At 37.7% G+C, this 24,665-nt stretch overlaps 1 pseudogene; it reads left to right on the top strand.

The window, feature by feature from the left end:
* The window catches only part of LOC129403480 (craniofacial development protein 2-like), a 53,322-nt pseudogene that overhangs the window by 13,192 nt on the left and 15,465 nt on the right, over positions 1-24,665 (top strand).

Below are 24,665 nucleotides of genomic sequence, written 5' to 3'. Positions count from 1 at the left end.
AGGGCATTCGCCTTTCACGCAGCTGACCCATGTTCGATTCCTCTGCCCTCTCGGAGAGCCCAGCAAGCTACCGAGAGTATGGAGCCCGCATGGCAGAGCCTGGCAAGCTACCTGTGGCGTACTGGATATTCCAAAAACAGTAACAATAAGTCTCACTTTGAGAGACGTTACTGGTGCCCGCTCGAACAAATCGATAAACAATGGGATGACAGTGACAATGACGGTGATACAAAGGAAAATGACAGTTTCAATTTTTTATTTGCTTGATATACCAAATTCTTGGGTACTTATGTGCTCCATATAGGCATATGGAACTATCTGGAGCTTATATGGAGCTCATAACTACCTAATAATAAGGTATCGAGGTGGTATGATTGCTTTATTCTTCATTTTCCCTTATGATTTTTATTAAAATCTTTAATTTGTATTTTAGCAGGAATCCTTTACACTTTCCTATAAAACATGGTAAAATTAATATAAAATTGTTGGTTTTGGTGAGAAAATATTTGTTCCCCATAATAATAAATAAAATAGAAATAGAAAGATTTGATTTTTTGCAGATGTTATCTACCTCATAAATATATTTTGTCTACCTTTTATGCCATAACACAAATAGTTCACAATAAAATGCCTACTAAACTTGGTTGAATCTTGTCCCAAGTGCACATTTCATGACACTTTGACACATTTCCATCTTCCCTACAAAGAGGTTGCATTCTGGAACCCAGATATGTTTACCTGGAGCTGATAAATAGGTTAATAACTTGTGAATCGCAAAATCTCACAAATTTAGGAATGAAATAACATCTTACTACAGATGAAACACCTATTCCATGACAAATACAAAATAGGGAACTGTTGACTAAATGTTTTAATTGACTGATATATTTATTCATCAAATTGTTCATTGAATACTTATAATGTGTAAGGTGCATTGGTAAATTTATTTAACCATTTAACTTTTAAGCTATTTGCAGCTATTGTGTAGTAGTTAATCAAATAGAGTATATTAATATTCCTCTTATATGCAAGCAGTGTTTTTACATAAACATCTGTTTCTTCAAATGTTGTTATGTTGTTGCTCTATGGAATGCTGAATTATCTTTTGAACTTGTGTAGCTCTTGTAAGGAAGTTGTATGTATGTTTATATACATATCATAATGTACTATCAGCAAGGAGAAAATTAGCTTTGCAATGCAGTATATAGGCAGAATATAGGTAGAATAATAAGAATCATTAGAACAGAGTATGTTGGGATATAAATATACTTTCTGTGTGTTAGTTTGCTCATAGCATTAAACCTAAGTGGTCACAATGTATAGTAGGCAGCAAATATATCCAGATTCTATGTTGTCTACTAAACAGTCATATTTCTCTTTGATTTATTTTTAAATTTCTTCCTCACTGTATGATCCAAGTAACAGTTTCAAACTTAAAAATATGAATAATTGTGTCACATAATTTCTAGAAGAAAAGCAAGTAATTGATAGACAAAATAAAAAAGAAAGTATTCCCAAGAGATTATTAAATCTTGAATTTTCAAGAAAAAGTATCCTTTCATTTGTTTATTTACTTTTGTAATTCCTTGATACTTAAGTGAAAGGTATAATTGCCTATCTCAAGTCTTGAAAAGCAGTCATATTTCACATGAGTTTTGCCAAGAAAACAAAAACAAAACCCAGAATATTGGTGGTGTATAGGTTTGCACAACAAGGGAATGGAAGGTATCAAAGGTAGGCAGTACCCTGGCCTTTGGTGGAAATGAAAAGTCCAGGAAGGAGAGAAATAGAGTAGGAGGATAAGAAGAAGGATCCGGGGGTAAAGGGTCAAGGGCTTTGGACATATTCGTAATGTATATGCAAATTATTTATGCATATAATGTACACATATATATATGTATGTACATATGCATTTGTATAAAACCCTCTAGAACCATGTATTATAAATATGGAACCCAAACTACAATTAAAATTAAAAACATATGTTTTAATGAGGCAGACTGGGTGATGGGGACATTGGTGGGGATGTTAACACTAACACCGATGGTGGGTTTAGAAATAAAATAATTTATATCTGGAACTCTATTATTGACACCTTTGTCAATTGTAGCACTGTAGTCCTGTTGTTCATCTATTTGCTCGAGTGGGCACCAGTAACATCTCCATTGTGAGACTTGTTGCTATTGTTTTTGGCATATCGAATACGCCAGGGGTAGCTTGCCAGGCTCTGCCATGCAGGCGGGATGCTCTCGGTAGCTTGCCGGGCTCTCCAAGAGGGACGGAGGAATCGAACTTGGGTCAGCCATGTACAAAGCAAGCACCCTACCCGCTGTGCTATCCTCTAGTCCTTTGTCAGTTATGGTGCTTAAAGAAAAGATAATAATATACAGCTAAAACAACTTAGTGCCTTTGAGAGCAAGGAGTACAGAAGAGAAGACATCTTGCTAAGATACTATCGTTGCTGAGGCAGAATCACCTTTATCTGGAGAGTGAAAATGCAAGTGCATGGTTCCAACTTTTCCCTTAGAAGGAAGAATTTGCAATTACATGGCTCAGCCCTGACATGGATGTGCAAGTTGAAGAAATACCTTTTCCAGGTGTTTTTATTCATTATCTCAACAGACAGGGTTTGTTTGGGACTTCTCTGAAGAAGAACCCCTGCATGTCTAAACTACATCTGAAGTAAGGCAGACTCAGAACTCTGATGTTGGAAGGGACACTGACAGGTCTTACATCTAGCTTCTGGAAAAGACCTAGGGATTGTAAACAAGAGTAGAAGACTTCATCGAAACCTTGCAGATAAAGTGGGAGGGACTGGCAGTTAATTAGAGAAGGATGATAGGACGTCAGGTTTCCAGTTTGCAGGATGAAGATCTCTACGAAGCTTGTGGATAACTGGCGAGTACTTAAACGGATAATCTGAAGAAATAATATCTAGGAAAGAGTAGGCTTGGTGTAGAAAGATGAGAAATAGGTTTAGACGGAGATGAACTTTCATAGCCCCAGCTTGTACCCCTCTCAGCATAGTCCTGCTGGTACAGGGATGACACAGCTCCCTAGAATATACTGGGGAAGATACCTGACAGCTTCTAGAAAATGTGTTCTTTCTTCTACTCCCCTCTACATACAATGCTTCCATGTAGCCTAGGAATGATAAAAATAGAAGAAACAAGTTACAGGAAGAGCTGCTGGCTCCTGAGTTCAATTATTTCTCATTAATATACCATTCATGATGGGCTTTTATAAAAGAAATCTTGGTATCCATTCTCTTTCTCCGCGTTGTCAATTCGCAGTGGGTCCTGGGAGTTTTAGCTGTAATGTACCTTTCCACATGACACACCTAATGTGTTGGTGGCAGGTGCTCCTCCCTTGCCTGTGTCTCCGTGCCTTAGTTTACTGCTATCTTGTCCCAAAGCAGTCTTCCCTCCCATTAATGTCAAGATTAGGGTGAATTTAAAATAATCAACTATTTTTGTTTACTCTATTTTCTGAGAACAAAGGATGACAGGATCATTTTACCTCTGAAGCCCTATTAACCAAGTACAACCTGAGATAAAAATGCCAAAGTAAAACTTATTCTTCCATTAGAATTTAGTAATTGAAATTATAGAAACCTGAGAAAATAGTCTAAATAAAGTGACACTTTTCATTTATTTTTTTGTTTTTGTTTTGCTTTTTGGGTCACATCTGGTAATGCACAGGGATTACTCCTGGCTCTGCATTCAGGAATCACTCCTGGAGGTGCTCAGAGGACCATATGAGATGCTGGGAATCGAACCCGAGTTGGCCACGTGCAAGGCAAATGCACTACCCGCTATGCTATTGCTCCAGCCCCTAAAGTGACTCTTTAAAGGAGAGGCAATTAAAACCAGGATATTCAAAGTTTCTTATGTTAAAGCCTCGCTAATTTAGTTTCTTTTTATGAAAAAAGAAACTACTGCCCTTTCAATAATTAATGTTCGAGTATTATTTTCCCCAAATTAGTCAGGACAGATAAATATTTTTGTGATTTTTATACATTTTATTTTCATAAAGTAGTCCATAATAGTTCATTACAGATAATATTCAAACACCAATCCCATCAGCGAGCATCTTCCCACCACAATAAGAGGGAAGTGTGTGAAGGTTTTTGTATTTTATTCTGCATCCATTTAAGCCCGTATAAGAGAATACAAGCAAGTAAGTTAAAACCAAACACATGTGCGCTGCTTTACGTACACCAGTGGGCTAGAGTATAAGAGGTCACAGCTGTGCACTCCAGGAAATTGTGCGTCCCTTTCTTCCAGGAGCTTTGTTTTATAGTCTCTGAATCATGGCCATTGATGAGATTACCTGGCTCCAGGGGCAGTTTTTGGGTGCGACTGCCAAGCTGGAAAAGTGGGGATCTGGGTGGAGGAGGCCAAGTCCTGATCCAAGCAGGCTTGGAGATCTCAGCCACAGTCCAGCACACCTGGGTTCCAACAGAGATAAATCTAGTAAGAGCAAATTCTATATAATAATATTCGAATTTAATATTTTTACAGACCTTATATGTATGAATAGAAATTTTATGTATACATATATATATTGAGATCTTTATAGTTATTTTATGCTCTATAATATCCAAATGGTGAAATTTATGCACTCATTATTTACTATTTTGGGCATATCAAATATGCCACAAGTAGCTTGCCAGGCTTTGCCGTGTGGGCGAGATACTTTTGGTAGCTTGCCGGGCTCGGCCGCATGTAAGGCAAACGCCCTACCACTGCGCTATTGCTCCAGACTCTTATAGTAATACTTTTTTAAAAATATCAAAACTGCCTCGCAGTTTATGTCCTAAAATACATAGTTTTTTAGAATGGCAACCTAGCTTCTACTTCCCCACTAAAAATTATTTTTATTCAAAACTACTTTTGCACACGGCCAACCCAGATTTGATTCCTCTGCCCCTCTCAGAGAGCCCAGCAAGCTACTGAGACGATTTCACCCACCTGGCAGAGCCTAGCAAGCTACCCGTGGCGAATACGATATGCCAAAAACAGTAATAACAAGTCTCACAATGGTGACATTACTGGTGCCCACTTGCACAAATCAATGAGCAATGGGATGACAGTGATACAATGATACAGTGATATTTTTATTTCTAATGTTAATATAATTTTTGCAATTTAGATAATATAGTTGCAACAATGCTAGCATTTATAGTTTTGATGTGCAAAGCTACAGTATCACCACCAAAGTGGGTCAGACCTTCCACTGCTCTGTGCCACTTCTAGACCACTTCGTCTCTCACCCCTCCGCTGCGCCTCTCTCTTGGTAACCTCAGCTTTGTAATTCAAGCCAATGACTTGCCGACTTTCAATACTGCCTCTTCCCTTGTTCTACTCTTGAATGGGGTCTCCAGTGTTGGCCATACTCCTGCCTTACTCTGCTTAGTATGATGTTTTCTCCCAAGTTGCAGAACACTGCAAAATTTCATCTGCTTAATAATAACTTGGCAGCATTCTGTCAGATAGATATATACCACAACGCCATTATGGACTCATCTGTTGTTGGATATTTGGGTTGGTTCCGTATCTTGGTAGTTGTACCTTGACTACAATAAACATGGTTCTGCATATTTTTTTCAAATTAATCTTCCTTTTTTTTGTACTTGGGGGATAGATCTCAAGAAGTGGAATAGCTGGATCATATGAAAGTTCTATTCTTACTTTTTTTTAAAAGTCTCCATACTGTTTTCCATAGAGACAGGACCAGATGACATTCAAACCAACAGTGAGTGAGGGTTCCCCTTTCATTAAATTGCTGCCAACACTGATTGTTTTAGGGCAATTTTGATATGTACCATTCTCACAGGTAGGTGTGAGATGTATCATTGCTGTCTGATTTTTTGCCTGATAAGTGATAAGTGCTTTCTCAAATGCACCCTGGACATCTAAAATGAAAATGTCCGTTTTGGAGAAGTTTCTGTTTATCTTGTCTCAGCTTTTTTTGAAAGGATTAATACTATTTAGTCCTTGATCTTGATGAGTTCTTTATTTTGGATATGACTTTCATCTGATGCCCAATGTGCAAATATTTTCCTCATTTAGTGGGATATCTTTTAATTTTTTTCTGAATTTCTTTAACCATGCAAAAGTTTTCAGTTTGATGTAGTCACATTTTTGGTCTGTTTGTTTGTTTGAACCAGTAGAATCAAATTGTGAAAACATCTTTAAGGTCAGTATCCTGGAAAGTTTTGCCTATCTTTCACTCAATGTATTTTATGCATTAATTTTAATCTTAAGGCCCTCAGTATACTTTGAGTTACTGTTTGAGTTACTGTAGGTGTAAGATATATATCCACCTTCATTACCTATGGTTACCTAGTTTTCCTACTAACATTTGCTGAATCTTGAAGTTTTCCCTGCTCCACTCTATAAACCCATTTCCATTGCAATCAATAAACTGTCCATAAATTTGAAAATTTATTTCTTGGTTCTCACTTCAAGTGTCAACTTTCATTTCAGTGCCATAGTTTTAATTACTATAGTTTTATAAAATTATTTAAAGTCAAGAAACGTGATACATCTCATATATTTTCTTCAAAATAACTGCTACTTAGAATTTTTTATAATGCCATAAAATTATTAGTAGAGTTTGTTGTAAATCCTTTAAGAGTGTCATCAAAATTTTTATGGAAATTACATTGAGTCAGTATAATACTTTGGGTAAGATAATCATTTTGATAATGTTATTTCTTCATATCAATGAGCATGATATATTTTCCAGTGTTTCTTTCTATTGTTTTCAATCGTCATCATTTTTATGTGTAAGTTTGTTACTTCCTTTGTTAAGTTAAACCTGGTATTTTTGTGCACTAAGATAGAATTGTCTTTTTTTACTTCTTTCAGTTCATTACTCATTGCATATGCAAATGAAATATAGCTTTGTGCATTGATATTATACCCTGCTTCTCTACTGCTTTAATTTATTGATTCTTTAAGCTTTTTGTGGAGCATTTAGGATCTTCTCTTTTGTTTTTTTTGCTTTTTGGGTCACACCTGGAAATTCACAGGGGTTACTCCTGGCTCTGCACTCAGGAATTACCCCTGGCCATGCTCAGGGTACCATATGGGATGCTGGGAATCGAACCCGGATCGGCTGCATGCAAGGCAAACGCCCTACCCACTGTGCTATCACTCCAGCCCCGCATTTAGGATCTTCTATGTTTATTATTATGGCATTTGGAAATATTGATAGTTTAACTTCCTTTCCAATTTGAATCCGTTTGATTTATTATTTTCTTCTCTGGGAGCTGTGCTGAGAACTTCCAAGATTATACTGAATATTAATGGGGGAAGTGGATATCCTGGTTTTGAGATTGATCTTTAGAGAAGTCTTTCAGTTCTTGACATTGGCTATGAATTTGTTTTATGTAGAAGCTACTATCTCTAGGTGCATTCCTTCTAACCTTATTTTGTTGAGTTTTTTTTAAAAAGAAAGGATATTGAATTTTGTCAGAAGCTTTTATATGTCTATTGATATCATCTATGATTTTTATATTTCTATTTAATAATATGGTGTATGTATTAGTATGGCGTATTAGTATGATTTGCCCATACTGAGTCATCATTGCTTGTCTGATATAACTCCCATTTGATCATGATGTTATATTGGCTCTTTTGATATATTGCTATATTTACTTGATTAATTTTTTTTTCTGATAAATTTTTTTTTTAACTTTTTATTGTGGAAGGTTACAAAGTTACAAAGTTTTCAGGTTTAAATCTCAGTTATACAATGCTCGAATACCCATCCCTTCACCAGTGCTCATATTCCACCACCAAGAATCCCAGTATAGCTCCACCCCGCCCCCTCACACCCCAAACACCCCCACGCCCCTAGCCCCCCCACCCTAACCCCCCCCCCGCCTGTGTAACTAATAAATTTCACTTTACTTTCACTTTGATTGCATACAATATTTCAACAAAACTCACTATTATTGTTTGGAGAGTCTCTCCCCTAAAGTCAGACCTGCTGAAAAGGAAGCATTAGGTAATTTGTTTTCCATTGCTGAGGATGAAGAAGTGTGAGGTCGAGTGACCACACTTAGCGGCCTCTCAGTTTTGGGTTTCTGTAATTTAGTATTTTAGTAACTAAGTCCAGAGAGATATCTGCCAGAAGTTGCATCGTTGCCAACTTGTACTTCTCAGTTACATTATATTCCACATATGAGTGCAATCTTTCTATGTCTGTCTCTTTCTTTCTGACTCATTTCACTCAACATGATACTTTCCATGTTGATCCACTTGTATGCAAATTTCATGACTTCATGTTTCCTGACAGCTACATAGTATTCCATTGTGTAAATATACCAGAGTTTCTTTAGCCAAACTTGATTAAATTTTTGTTGAAAATATTTACATCAGTGTCAACCAGAATTATCTTGTTTGCATTTTCCTGATATGAAGTTTCTTTTCTTGCATTATGCTATCTATTTTTAATATTAGAGTAATGCTACATCATAGAAACTTTTCTTGGTCTTTAATATTTTAGAAATTTGAGGAAAATAAGTATTACTTTCTTCTTTCAAGAGTCTAGTGGACCATACTTTAAATACATATGAGCATAGAATTTTATATTTTAGGTATTTTAATAACTGATTCAATTTTCTTGCTCATTATTGATTTTTTTCAGGTTATATCTCTCCTCTTGATTTGATCTTGGGAAGTTTGTGATTCCAAGAATTTATCCATTTCTTGGTCATGGGGAGAATCATGCTGAGTAAAATGAGTCAGAAGGAGAAAAAGACAGACTGATTAGACTCATCTGTGAGACTAATGCCCAAGGACAGGGACAGTAGAAGCTGGGCTGAGAGGACCAGTCAATGGTTGGAAGTTTGCCATAGTGGGGTGAGGGGTGGGGTGGGGAGGGTAGTTAAGATAGAAGAGACCATTATGAGAGTTGGAAATGATCAATCTGGAAAATAACTGAGTGCTAAAAGGAGGTAAAGGAATATACATGATAACCTTTGTTGGATAACATTGGTTAGTCCTTTCTGCTTCCATTGAGAAATTAGGTTTATGGAGTAATCTCAACCACATTGCTCCCGAGGCACACCCAATTTCATCAGGAACAACGAATCCTCCGTGTTTATGTCTAAACTCTCCTTTGTTCTCTCCATACCCTATCTGTTAAACACTTATCCAAATCAGATCCTATGACTTTGTTAAGTAAAGTTCTTCTGAGGACTGTGGATTTGGCATATGTACATGAAATATTGCTTTTTTCTTTCCTTTATGTCCTTTGCATAGTTTATTTTAGTGCAATGTTCTTTTTGTATAGATACACAAAAATAGTTAATATTATGTTTTTGCAACTTAGTAGTTAATTGACTTCCAATAATATTTATTTCTGGGTGTCCATCACATTTACTTGACTTAAACTTCAGTTGCCCTTAGTTCTTAACATTCCCGAAAGAGGTTTTCTAGTAAGGGGAAGGATGGGTTCAGGGTAAGCTAACGAAGAGACAGCTTATGTGTGTGTGGTGGTGGGGGTGTAGGGAAACTAGAGACACTGGTGGAGGGAAATATATACTGGAGAAAGGACAGGTGTTGAAACATTGTATGACTGAAACCCAAGAATGAGCCTCAGCTTTGTAACTGTCCATCATGGTGATTTAATCAAAGAATTCCACCCATTTCTTCTAGTTCTCCACTTTAGTGGCATACAATTTTCACAATAACTTCTAACAATTGTCTGTATTTCCGAGCTGCCTGTTATAATTTCTCCTCTTTCACTTATGGTTAAATTTATTTGTGTTTTTTTTCTCATTATATTTTTCTCTTGTAATTCAAGCTAAGCTTTCTTTTTTTATTTCAAATACTCTTTATTCCACAATTTTCATTTCATGCCAAAATATTTTTTAATTTTATTTTTTATTTATTTATTTTTAGTGAGTCACAGTGAGGGTACAGTTACAGATTCACACATTTTCGTGCTTGTTTTTCCCTCATGCAATGTTTGAGAGCCCATCCCTCCACCAGTGTCCATTCTCCACCACCAATGAACCCATTATCCCTCCCCCTATCCTATACCCCCAAACCCACCCCACCTCTGTGGCAGGGCATTCCAATTTGTTCTCTCGCTCTCCTTTTGGGTGTTGTGGTTTGCAACAGGGGTATTGAGTGACCATTGTGTTCAGTCTCTAGTCTACTTTCAGCACGAATCTCCCTCCCACGCCAGATCTCCAATCACATTTTACTTGGTGTTCCCTTCTTTATCTGGGATGACTTTCCCCCAACATGTGAGGCCAGCTTCCAAGCTATGGACCCAACCTCCTGGCATTATATGCTACTATTCTTTGGTGTAAGTCTCTACTCTGTTATTTTATATTCCACAGATGAGTGCAATCTTTCTATGCCTGTCCCTCTCTTTCTGGCTCATTTCATTTTGCATGATACTTTCCATGTTGATCCACGTATATGCAAATTTCATGACTTCATCTTTTCTAACAGCTGCATAGTATTCCATTGTATAGATGTACCAAAGTTTCCTTAACCAGTCATCTGTTCTCGGGCACTCGGGTTTTTTCCAGATTCTGGCTATTGCAAACAGTTCCACGATGAACATAAAAGTGCAGATGTCATTTTGACTATACTTTTTTGTTTCTCCAGGATATATTCCCAGAAGTGGTATTGCTGGGTCAAATGGAAGCTCAATTTCTAATTTTTTGAGAAGCGTCCATACTGTTTTCCAAAGGGTCAGGACCAGTCGGCATTCCCACCAGCAGTGTAGAAGGGTCCTTTTCTCTCCACATCCTCTCCAACAGCGGTTGCTTTTGTTCTTTTGGATGTGTGCCATTCTCTGTTGTGTGAGGTGGTATCTCATGGTAGTTTTGATCTGCATATCCCTGATGATTAGTGATGCAGAGCATTTTTTCATGTACCTTTTAGCCATTCATATCTCTTTCTTGGAAAAGTTTCTGTTCATTTCTTCGGCCCATTTTCTGATGGGGTTGGATGTTTTCTTCTTGTAGAGGTCAACTAGTGTTTTGTATAACCTTGATAACAATCCTTTATGGGATGGGTATTGGGTGAATATCCTTTCCCGTTCTGTAGATTGTATTCTGGTCCTTGTGTCTTTTGCGGTGCAGAAGGTTCTTAGTTTAATGTAGTCCCATTTGTTTAACTCTGTTTTTACTTGATTGTTTAGTTCCATGTCATCTTTGAAGATACCTTTAGCTTCAATATCGTGAAGGGTTTTGCCGACCTTGTCTTCTTATGTACCTTATGGATGTGGTCTGATGTTGAGGTCTTTAATCCATTTTGATCTGATTTTAGTGCATGGTGTCAGGTCGAGGCCTAAGCCTATCATTTGCATGTGGTTTTCCAGCTATGCCAGCATCATTTGTTGAAGAGGCTTTCCTTGCTCCACTTCACATTTTTTCCCCCTTAATAAAGATTAGATGATCATACACTGGGGTTGTGTGTTGGGATATTCCACTCTGTTCCATTGGTCTGCAGCTCTGCCTTTGTTCCAGTACCATGCTTTTATAATTGTTACCACTTTGTAGTAAAGTTTAAGTTTGGGAGGGTGATGACTCCTGTAAAAAACTAAGGCACGCCGAGGGGCATGTGCACTTGTGGGCTCTCCGGGTGGCTCTGTCTCACTGCCCTCGTTCGGTGCTCTGGAACCGCTGTGTGTGGACAGGATCGGGACAGCCATTGAACAAGGACAGGGGAAGGAAGAATGAGGACCAAGCTGGTTGCTGATTATTTATCATTTATTCAATCTTCCATCTTTCTCATCTCCCGCACTCCTAGGTCCGTCCTCTCTCTGGATCTACTGCAGCCTTCTGAATTCTCTTGTCTCTCTCCTCCCTATTTCCTCTCTCCCCTTGCCCCCTGGTTACACACTCTAGGTAGCAAAATCATCATAAGAAAGCCCTTCATGAGGGCAGGGCATTCCAAAGTCCTTCCTGACTCTTAAGGTATTTTTCTCCTTTTCTTAGTCCAAACACTCATTAACATCTTAATACTAGTTATTTTTTATGGACATAGCAAGAGATACATTGAGGCTTGCAAGGCAGCTCTCCTGGCAACATCTTGCCAGACTCAACTACAGCACTCAGGCCAGATTAATCATTCCTCACCCTAGCAAGGTCCAAATCTAGTTATCACTGTTTGGATCATGACAACATTTGTCCATGATCAAGCTCTTAACTTATAGTTAAGTATTAGGCACTTTGGCCAGGCCCATCTCGATGCCAGGGTAGCACACAACTCATCACTTGCCCTGGGTCCGTGTCATTCCTCATTGGGACCCTACTTTTGGCGGTGCTAGAATGTAAGGGCAGCTGAGGCTTAGCTGAGAGAACAGATGCCCAGGAGGAAAATATCATGTAGAGTCAAATGACTCCCAGGTTACAAAAGCATGGCATTTGCTAAGTCTTCCTGTGTCCATACAAATAGGACATTGCTCTGAATAAACTATGCAAAGGACTCAAGGAGAAGAGAAAAACAGTATTTACAAGTCAACAGGACACTAAGAAAATAGTTACAAATAAACACAGAGAAATGGGATCACTGTAATGGAAGTAACACAATAAACCTAAACTACCTGAGGCTATGTTATCCTACAGCCTCCCATCATCTTTTCCCCAAGAATTGTTTTAGCTATCCGTGGGCGTTTATTGTTCCATATGAATTTCAAGATTGCTTGATCCATTTCTTTGAAGAATGTCATGGTTATCCTTAGAGGGATCGTGTTGAATCTGTATAATACTTTAAGAAGTATTGCCATTTTCACATTGTTGATTCTCCCTATCCATGAGCAGGGGATATGTTTCCATTTCCTCATGTCCTCTTTTATTTCATGGAGTAGCTTTTTATAGTTTTTTTTTTGTAGAGGTCCTTTACTTCCTTGGTTAAGCTGGTTCCGAGGTATTTGATTTTCTGGGGCACAATTGTGAACGGGATTGCTTTTTTCATGTCCCTTTCCTCCGTCTCATTGCTTGCACATAGGAAGGTCATGGTTTTTTTGGGTATTGATTTTATAGCCTCCGACCTTACTGTGCAGGTCAATTGTTTCTAAGAGTTTCCTAGTAGAGCTTTTAGGCTTCTCTACATATAGTATCATATCGTCTGCGAATAGTGAGAGTTTGATTTCTTCCTTTCCTATCTGGATGCCCTTAATATCTTTTTCTTACCTAATAGCTATTGCTAGTACTTCCAGTACTATATTGAACTGCAGTGGTGAGAGTGGGCATCCTTGCCTTGTCCATGATCTTAGAGGAAAGGCCCTTAGTTTTTCCCCATTGATGATAATGCTTGCCATAGGTTCGTGGTAGATGGCTTTGACTATCTTGAGGATAGTCCCTTTTATACCCATTTTGGCAAGAGTTTTCATCATAAATGGGTTCTGGATCTTGTCAACTGCTCTCTCTGCATCTATTGACATAATCATATGTATTTTATCTTTACTTTTGTAAAGATAAATGATGGATTTGACATGATGGATTATGTTGATCGATTTCTGAATGTTAAACCATTCTTGCATTCCCAGAATGAATCCCACTTGGTCTTGGTGTATGATCTTTTAAAAGAGTTGTTGGATCCTATTTGCTAGTATTTTGTTGAGGATCTTCGCATCAGTGTTCATCAGGGATATTGGTCTATCCCTGTTTTCTTTGCTAGTGGTGTCTTTGTTTGCTTTTGTTATTAGGGAGATATGTGCCTCATAGAAACAGTTCGGGAGGGTTTTTGTCTTTTCAATTTCCTGGAAAAGCTTGAAGAGAACTGGCAACAAATCTTCTTTAAATGTTTGGAAGATTTCACCAGTGAATCCATCTGGACCTGGGTTTTTGTTTTGGGGGAGAATTTTGATTACAGTTTTGATTTCCTTGATATTTCTGGGCCTATTCAGATATTCCAAGTCTTCTTGGTTCAGTCTTGGGAGATTGTTGGAGTCAAGGAATTCGTCCATTTCTTTTAGGTTCTCTTGTTTTGTGGCATAGACTTTCAAAGTAGTCTCTGATGATCTTTTGAATCTCCTTGGTTTTTGTTGTGATGTATGCCTTTTCATTTCTGATTCGGTTTATTAGGGTTCTCTCTCTCTCTCTCTCTCTTTCTTTGGGAGTCTTGTTGGCGGTTTATCAGTCTAATTTATTTTCTCAAAGAAGCAGCTCTTTGTTTCATTGAGCTTTTGGATTGTTTTTCGGGTTTCCATATCATTAGTTTCGGCTCTAGTTTTATTATTTCTTTCCTTTGATCTGGTTTGGGTTCCTTTTGCTGGTCCTCTTCTAAGATCTTGAGCTGCGAAGTCAAGCTATCTATATAGGCCCTTTCTTCCTTCCTGAGGAAAGCTTGCAGAGCTATAAATTTTCCCCTTAACACAGCTTTAGCTGCATCCCATAAGTTCTGGTAGCTTGTGTCTTCGTTTTCATTTGTTTCAATGTAGTTTTTGATTTCTTCCTTGATTTCCATCGTGACCCACTCATTTTTCAACAGTGAGTTGTTTAATTTCTAGGTGTTTGATTTGGTTCTCCGCTTCTGTGTGTAATTAACTTCCATCTTCAGCGCATCATGGTCTGAAAAAATAGTTGATACAATTTCTATCTTCCCAATTCTATTAAGGTATAGTTTGTGACCCAGAACGTGATCTATTTTGGAAAATGATCCATGTGCACTGGAAAAGAATGTGTCTTCTTTCTTTTTGGGGTGTATAGCCCTGTATAGGTCTATTAGCCCTGTCTCCTCCATTTCTTCCTTCAGAGCCATTGTTTCCTTGCTGAGTGTTGTTCTTGTTGATCTATCCAGAGGTGGTAGGGCACTCCAACTACTATTGTGGCGCTAGTTATGTCCCCCTTAAATTCTGTTAGGAGTTCTTTTAAGTATTTAGCTGGTCGTTCACAGAGGCCCAGAGGGCTGAGGTCATGGCACTCTCTGTGGCTGGGTAGCCCCAGGCAGTGGATGATGGGGCGGCAGAGCTGGACAGGAGGGGAGTGCACAGGGATCCACGTGTACCTGTGAGAGGAGACCGGCGATCAAGCTATGCTTTCTTTTCAGTCTCATTTATTCTTTTTAAAAAAAAAGCTCATGAAAATAATGGCAACTAATGGTAAATGCCCTTCTTCTCATATTTCCCAACTCCCAATATCTATGTGGTCACACCCAGGGACTGCCCCCGGCTCTGTGTAATCCTGTCAATGGCCAGCATCCAGAAACTTAAAAGCCAGCTCCTGGAACTGCACAGCCGCAAAGTGGCTGTTCTATATCTTATAGCCTACTTCTCCCTCTGGGAGAACCTGGCAAACTACTGGGAGTTTCCTGCCACATGGGAGAGTCTTGCAAGGTCCCCATAGTGTACTAATATGCCAAAACCAGTAACAAGCTGGGTCTCATTCCTCTGACCCTGAAAGAGCCTCCAGAACAGCATTGTTGGAAGGACGAGTAGAGAGAGACTTCTAAAATCTCAGGGCTTGGACAAATGGAGATGTTACTGAGACTGCTTGAGAAATTCGATGATCAATGGGATGATGATGATGATGATGAATGGTAAATTGGAAACATTGTCTTAATTTGTATGTCAATAATTTCTCCTCAAATTTTCTTCCATTTTCTTACTTTGGGTATCATTCTTTTTTTTTTTTTCTAGCTTCTCAACCTATGAAGCTGAAAAGTTCATTTGAACTTTTTCTTTTTTTCTATGTATACCTGTCTTTCTATGAACTTCCACCTTATTAATGATTTTTCTGTGTCCCATAGGTCTTATTACTTTATGTCTTTATCCTTGTTCATACCAAAGAATCTTTTAATTTTTTCTTGATTTTCTTTATAACACAATGGCTAATTAACAGCATGTTGTTAAATTTTCCAAATTTTCGAGCTTTCTATGTTTTTTTGCATAGTTTCTACCTTTATGTAATCTAAAAGGTAGATACTTGATTTAATTACAACTTTTAGATATTTTAATTGTGTCACCATGTGTGGTCTATCTTGCAGTGTTCCATGTACACTGGAGAAGAATGTGTATTTGGCTTTTGGGAGTGGAGTGTATTGTACATTTCTGTTAATATCATTTATTCCAAATTCTCATTTAGAACCTTTTTTTATAGATTTATTATGCTTTACTTTGTTGATGTCCATTTATGATATTCAGGCATTAAAATCTCCCCAGACTATTGTTTTGTTGTCAAATTATTTTTTCATATCTATTAAAATTGCCTTATAAACTCTCATGGTCCTTCATTTGGTTTAAACGCATTGATACTTTGTGTTCTTGATCCCATGAGTAAATCTTGCTCATCAGGGGGTCATTTGCCCCTTTGTGGACTTGATATACATTAGATGCGTCAATATTAGATGAGTTGACTAACTTTTAGGACAGGTTGCCCTAAAAATGCAACAAAGTAATAAGAGGACCAATGTTGGAATAAGATTGAGAAACACTGCCTTATTCAGTATCCTTATCTATTCTTTCTTTCTTTTTGTTTTTGTCTTCATGTTATTTGATTTTATATAAATATGGCTGGTCCTGTTTTTGTTGTTTCCCATTAATTAGCCTTTTTATTGTTCTCTGTCTTTTCACTCTGAATCTGTGTTTATAGTGAGTTCAAGTATGACTTTTGTAAGAATAAAGTTGGATTCTTTTCCTGATCCATCAAGCCATTCTAAGCTTTATGATAGGATAGTCATTCCATTGCTCATCGGTTTGCTCAAGCGGGTACCAGTAATGTCTCCATTGTGAGACTTGTTACTGTCTTTGGCATATCAAATACACCACAGGTAGCATTCCAGTGTAAAAAACTAAGGCTCACCGAGGGGCGAGTGCACTCGGGCTCTCTGGACAGCTCTGTCTCACCACCCGAGTTCGCGTTCGGAACCGCTGTGTGTGCTGTCGGTCAAGGGCAGGCGACGGGAAGGAAGAAGGCCAGACTGGTTGCTCGATCAGTTTATTTCATTCTCCATCTTTCTCATCTCCCGCACTCCCAGCTCAGGCCTCTCTCTGGATCAACTGCAGCCTCTCTCTGCTTCTCTCTCTCGTCCCTTCTCTAGTCTCTCCTCCTACTTGTCTCTCCCGCCTTGCCCTCTATGCTCCACCCAGCCAGGTAGCAAAATCAACATAAGAAAGCCCTTCCTGAGGGCAGGGCATTCCAAAGCCCTTCCTCACTCTTAAGGTTTTTTTCTTTTCCTTAGTCCAGGAACTTATTAACATCTTAATACTAGTTATTTTTGTATGGACATAGCAAGGGATACATTGAGGCTTGCAAGGCAGCTCTCCTGGCAATATCTTGCCACAGGCTCAGACCACAGCACTCAGGCCAGATTAATCATTCCTCACCCTAGCAGGGTCCGAATCTAGTTATCACTGTTTGGATCATGACAGCATTTGTCCATGACCAAGCTCTTAACTTATAGTTAAGCATTAGGCACTTTGGCCAGGCCCATCTCGATGCCAGGTTAGCACACAACTCATCACTTGCCCTGGGTCCTTCTCGTCCCACGTCGTCGGGACCCTGCTTTGGGGATGCTAGGAAGTAAGGGCAGCTGAGGCTTAGGTCAAGAGAACAGATGCTCTGGAGGAAAATATCACGTAGAGTCAAATGACTCCCAGGTTACAAAAGCATAACATTTGTTAAGTCTTCCTGTGTCCATACAAAAAGGACTTGTTCTGAATAAACTATGCAAAGGACTCAAGGAGAAGAGAAAAACAGTATTTACAAGTCAACAGAACACTAAGAAAGAAGCTACAAATAAACAAAGAGGAATAGGAGCACTGTAACGGGAGTAACCCAATAAACCTAAACTACTGAGGCTATGTTATCCTACATTCCAGGCTCTGCTGTGCGGGCACAATACTCTCGGTAGCTTGCCAGGCTCTCCGAGAGGGACAGAGGAATCGAACCCTGGTCAGCTACGTGCAAGGCAAATACTACCTCTGTGCTATCACCCCAGCCCATGATAGGACAATACATTGATATTTAGAGAAATTATTGTGAAGGAATTTATCGCCATCAAAAGATTTTGGTCACTAGACATGTTTTTTACTATTGGACACTGGATGATAGTAAGAAGTTTTCAGTAATACTTGAAAAGCTAGGTCAGATGCAAAAAATGTTTTAAACTGTTATTTGATTTAGAGTGTTTTTTATCACACCCTTGAATGTGAGTGATAACCTTGCAGGGCAGAAGAAGTTTGGTTGGAGCTTCTTTTTATTTATTATTTTAATATATAATTTCTTAATTTCTAGCTTGTAGAATTTTTTTTGGTAAATCTGATGTGACTTTTATGTCATCTGCCTTTATTAGAGGATTTGCTTCTCTCTGGAAACTTAAAGTAGACTATCTTTCTATTTCTTTTTAATTCTATTATAATGCATTTCAGTATTTTTCTGCATGGGTCTATATTTTTGGTAGTCTGGCCCTACCTATCAGTGCACTAATCTCAAAAATCTTATTGCAGAAGTTCTCAAATTTTTTTCTTCCACCAACATTTCTTTCCCTTTCTTTCTTTCCTTTCTTTCTGAAACTCCTATGACATGGAAGTTTTTCCATATATATGTATATCTATATGTATCTTTAATTTTCTTCATAGAGAAACTTATTTTATATATTTTATATTAGCATTGTCTGCACTGTTATTCCGTTGTTCATCAATTTGCTCAAGTGGTTGCCAGTAACATCTCCATTGTGAGACTTGTTGTTACTGTTTTTGGCATATCAAATACGCCATGGGTAGCTTGCCAGTCTCTGCCGTGTGGGTGGGATACTCTCAGTAGCTTGCAGGGCTCTCCCAGAGGGACAGAAGAATGGAACTCAAGTCAGCCGCGTGCAAGGCAAACACCCTACCCATTGTGCTGTCGCTCTGGTCCATATTTTATATTACTTTTTCTTTATTGATAGGTCTTTTTATCTTTGAGGGAACAGATTGAATTTCTTTTTTATTCTGCTACTGAGTTGTGATACTTTTTTCACTAACTGTTTAGCCACTGTTTGAATATGTTCGTTCACTTTTCTATCATATGTTTTTGAGTTTATTGATTATGCCTTCCAATGATTTCTTCAGTTCAGTTAACATTGAGATTATTGCTTGGGGTCTTTTTCGGGCAGTACAGAAAGTCTCATGTTACTGAAAAATTTCCTTTTATCCCCCTGTAATGTTGCAACCAAATTTGTGTTAATTATTCCTTGTGCTTTGTGATGGTTAGGGACCTCTGATTTCGAACTGGACTGAGCACTAATCCAGTTCATAATATCAGGTTGGAGTTCTGAAGTCCTATTTCTCACCCCTGATTCTATTAATTTCAAGCAACAGCAACACGAATCGCAAATGAAAATAACTTGTGAGGAATTGTTTATCTTTGCAAGACTGAACTGACCCCTTGGTCTGATTTGTGTGCACTTGGGTGGCAACAGGGACCTTGCAAAAGTCTATTTGGCTCTGACTCAAGGGTCACCATGACTAGTATCAAGTGGATCGTCAAGTGGATTGTCAGATGAGGTGGACAGTGGTATCACTGTCCGACTCATCTGGACAGATCCTGGAGATTTCGGTCACATGTACTCAGTAATATCTGTTCAAAAAATGTTATTTGTAGCTATGGGGGGATTTTTATGTTTACCAATACTAGTATCATTCCATAATGAGATGAATGGAATTTACCTCCAAGGAGAAATATAACCTGCTTTTATTACTGAATTTCCTATATCCATTTATGACCTTTAGTATTTTAATTACTGAATTCAAAAACTGAAGTTTTATAGAACATTTCTTTCCTGCATACACACTAATTCTAAGTCCAATAAATTTTGATATCAGCTAACTGTATCCACTGTTTAATTTGATGTCTCATGATATTTATCTAATTGAAATTATTTCAGCACTTCTCTGATATCCCATTAAGAAGATTTAATTTTCTTGTCTACAGACACTTGTTGAATTTAGTTACATGTATTTTATACACTAATTTGATATGTATGGTCATTAAAATTTTTTATAAAGCCCCTATTGACTCCATATTTAATGTCTATCTTTGTTTAATTGACATTTTAGGCCCTTTAAACTGGTTCTTACTTTGTGTCTGCTTTTACACATACTGTCTCTCCCCATCCAACACCGCCACATACAGACATACATACCTTCTATATCATTTGAGTTATCTTCTTTTATTTCCTAATATACTTGAATACCACAAAAAGTACTTTTACAATTGCTTTTAAATTTCTAATAATTTTATTCAATTTGCAAACTCAGTAAAATATTTTAGTAATGAACTCAGTCAGCAGCTCCTCATTAGCAGCTTGTCTTATCTCTATCCCTGGGAGAACCAATGGAGTATATTAACTATATCAACCAAATTATAGTTAATGTAGTTCCTATATTTATATATCTAAATTCTTGCCATTACCACTTAATTTTATGTTGTCAGCAAGAAGCAGATGACCCAAAGATGTTGGCTGATAAGAATGTTGACTGATGTTGACTGATAAGATGCTATTTATAAGAATAAGAGAGACAGACATGGGTAATCCTGTTCTTTTAAATTTTATGATGATGGTTTTAATTAAAACTGCTCTTTAAGAAAGACACAAACTGGAGGACACAGGACTCACAAGGATTCTTGATATAAGATAATAACTGAAGAGTGGTGCTTAAATTGCCCCAGGAGGATGAACAAAAACATTTTCAGGTACTTAAAATAAAGTCAGTTTAAAAAATTATGTACAATCACCTGTATTATACTAGAATTAAAGGACTGAAACTGTAGAAAGAGATGCTATTCACTCTCTCCTTTACGTACTGCATTTGGAATGAATATTAACTATTGAAATGTAAAATTTAAGATTTACACAAAGGATAAATGGAATGCCAGTAGAGAAATATCTGCCTCTTAAATTTATTGACATACATAATATAAAAATGTAAATATGAAATGGAAAAAATAAACTGGCAAGGAGAATGAAAAAAGATAAGACTTTCTCAGAGCTACCATATAAACTCTATATAGTTGAGCCTTCCACAAGTTCAATAACATATTAAGATAGTATTAAAATAAAAAGTCTGTATTGGAGAGGGATGCAATGGTCTCAGAGACAAATAACACTAAATTTTAATGGCTAATTCCAAATTCAAGTCTAGTTGTAATGCAGCTTCATAAAAGTTTATTCATAGATAGTATTTTGAGATAGTATTAAAGTAAGTTCTATTTTATAGTGGTATGCAAAGACATCAGACAATACTAACTGGTAATTATATTATTTAACTTATATTTCAAGATACTTACAATACAAAGCTCATAAAATTACCTGTAAAGAAACTAACTGGCACAAATAACTAGTTTGAGTGATAATTAAATTTTATTTTTATTTTAATTGACAAATTATTATTTTTTGTCCATTAGTTTTTTATAAATTTCTTTGTGTGAATAAGCATCTGGGAGTGTTATCAACTCTGTGATGTTTATATAATTAATTTTCTAAGTAAGGAAAGAATTAAGAAAATAAGTGGTACCAATTTCCAAGGACAACCAGAAAACTCTAGAAATCCTTTATTTGTAGGACAAATACTTATTTCTCACTAGCAAGGTAAGAGGGAACGACATGGGGAGCACCGAGAAATGCCAAGTTCCATCAGAGAGTTCTCTTCTGCTCTATCCATGTGAATGCCAAAGCATCAAGTACAGCTAAGAAACTGAAACGGTCAAGGAAAATGAAAGTTATATTGGCACACAGAAACTCTGTTGTGATGTTCATAAACATATTCAGTACAGGGTCTTAGCAATAATATAGCCGGTAAGGCATTTGCCTTGCATGCAGCCAATCTGGGTTCAATCCCCAGCATCCCATAGGGTCCCCCAAGCACCACCAGGAGTAATTCTTGAGAGTAGAACCAGGAGTATTCCTTGAGAATCACCAGATGTGATCTCAAAAGCCAAAAAAAGTTTTTTTTCAGTATTCCAACTATAATTAGTAGCAATGTAGCACTGTTGTCCCATTCATTGATTTGCTTGAGCCAGCACCAGTAAACAACTCCACTGTGAGACTTGTTGTTACTGTTTTTGGCATATTGAATATGCCACAGGTAGTTTGACAGGCTCTGTCATGTAGGCGGGGGTACTCTTGGTAGCTTGCCGGGCTCTCCGAGAGGGACTGAGGAATCGGACCCAGGTTGACCACGTGCAAGGCAAATGCCCTATTTTTACTTAAATATGACCGTGATTTTTTTGGTTAAAAATGGTGGTCATATTGTTACACTTATAAATCAGTTTACTCAAGAAATGTAAGGGAATTTTCATAGAGATATTCATTATTTTTGTTCCATTTTATTAGTTGTGCTTAGGGATTACTCCTGGTTCTTTGCTCAAGGTTCCTTCTGGAGATCCTGGGGATCATATGGGATGCTAGGGATAAAGTCTGGGTTTTCCTTACCTTTGTACAATCTCTCTGACCTCTCCTCTCCACAAATTTATTATTAAAAATAAGCTTACTGTTCAACATGGATAAAATTAACTTGTTTTATGAAATTATGATATTTGTAAATTATTAACTACCTGCCACTCAGGTAGAATCTCCTGTGCCAGGCTGTTTTCACCGGGACCCCCTCAGAGGGGGAGTGGGTTGAGTTTCTTTCTCTGCCTCAAGCAGAGCTCAGGCAGCCGAAAACCTCCAGAACCCAGCCACAGTCATGCTCAAGGCCACTCTCCACATGCTGGGACGAGCCTCACGCATGAAGGAACTGGCAGAGGAACCCAGGTATGCAGGACCTATGGTTGATATCTCCAAGCCTGCTGGGATAGGGACTGGGCCTCCTCCACCCAGATCCCCAGTTTTCCAGTAGCTTGGCAATCACACCCACAAACTGCCCCCAGTGCCATGTAATCTCATCTACAGCCAAGATCCAGAGACTATAAAACAAAGCTTCTGGAAGAGAGCAATGTAGAATCTCACACAGCAGAGCCTGGCAAGCTACCCGTGGTGTATTTGATATGCTAAAAACAATAGCAATAATGGGCTTCATTTCCCTGACCCTGAACATGACAGGGATGAATGGAGACGTTACTGGAGCCTGCCCGAGCAAATCGATAAGCAATGGGACAACAGTGATACAGTGATACAGTGATACCAGCCACTCATCAGAGAAATTCTCTTGACATATTTAAGTTTATTTCAGTATCAGTTATAATCTGTTTATTATATTATTCTTCCCATAGCCTTGATACTAAAATGAAAAGTAGTTAGGTAGCATATAGCAATGTTAACAATTGGCTGAACTCTTTTTTTTTTTTTGGGTCACACCCAGTGATGCACAGGGGTTACTCTTGGCTCATGCACTCTGGAATTACTCCTGGCAGTGCTCAGGGGACCATAAGGGATGCTGGGAATCGAACCCAGGCTTGCCGCATGTAAGACAAATGCTCTCCCTGCTGGACTATTTGCTTCAGCCCTGTGGCTGAACTCTTAAGTAGAATTGTGAAAAACATGGATATTAATGACATTAAAAACAAACTTTTGGTTGAGAATAAACGGTACTTTTTTTTCCTTTTACAAGGGAATTCACTCATAGTTCTCAGATTTAGGCAAGTGTTTTGGCAATATTTAGCATGTGACCTTACTGATACATGGCAATAGAAAAAAAGCATGATTTTATCATCAAAAATGAAGGAAATAGAGCTATCTGGAGATCTGATGAGCTCTATGACTCTAGTTGGTGGCCTCGTGAAAGCCTCATTCTGAAGGCTTTCACACTCTCATCAGGAAAGAATTAGAAACAAAAATAAAAGCACATTTTCTCTTCCTTTATCTTGATAAATCAAAACTGCTTTTCCTTGGGCAAGCTTACTTGAAAAGTTACATATGCCACACTCACTGGTACAAGATGGTATCTCATTGACATTTTGATTTGCATTTTCTTGATAATAATGGCAGTGGATAAATTTTCATACATCTACTATCCATGTCTCTTTTTCATGGAAGTATCTATTCATCTTTCCATATTTTGTTATGGGAATATTAGATTTTTGTTGTTTTGTTTTAGTTATTAGCCCTTTATTTGATGTATTGTGTAATATAGATACATATTGTGCAAATATTTTCTCCCAGTAACAGGGTGTTTTTTTTATTTAACTTGAGTTTATTTTGGTGTAATTAAAAAAAAATGATATAGTTCCATTCACTTACTTTTGTTTTTTTCTTATTTTTATCTGAGTCAAATCATTGAAAAGACCAATGTGGTCCCTATAATGGACAGTCCTACCTATGTTTTTATTAGTGAAATTTGTGAATTCTGATTAATCCTAAGGCCTTTTTAGTAAGGTCATTTGTTTGTTTTTGAGCCAACCTGGCAGTGATTGGGGGAGTACATGATTGCTGAGGGTAAAACCAAGGTCAGCTGCTTGCAAGGAAGCACCTTATGCAACTATCTCCCAGGCCCACTAGTCTTTAGGTTTTATGTTGAGTTAATATTTATGTATGGTATGAGATACAGACCCATTTTTTTCTTTCTTGCCTTTTCTTTCTGTTGTTAACTGTTTATGACTTTGAGGGCTTACCTGTCTACACAGTTCTGCGTGCTGTAGTCAGAGCATCTGTCTTTATCATAGTCCCACATTGTCCTGATTGCTATAGTTTTTGGTATGATTTAAAGTTATGAAATATATTTTGTATCATCTTCTTTTTCTCTCAAAAATGTCTTTGTCTATT

This window comes from Sorex araneus, chromosome 3, assembly GCF_027595985.1.
Source record: "Sorex araneus isolate mSorAra2 chromosome 3, mSorAra2.pri, whole genome shotgun sequence".
Taxonomy (NCBI): Eukaryota; Metazoa; Chordata; class Mammalia; order Eulipotyphla; family Soricidae; genus Sorex; species Sorex araneus.
Note: the sequence above shows the minus strand (reverse complement) of the source record. Positions and strands in the feature narration are given on the sequence as shown.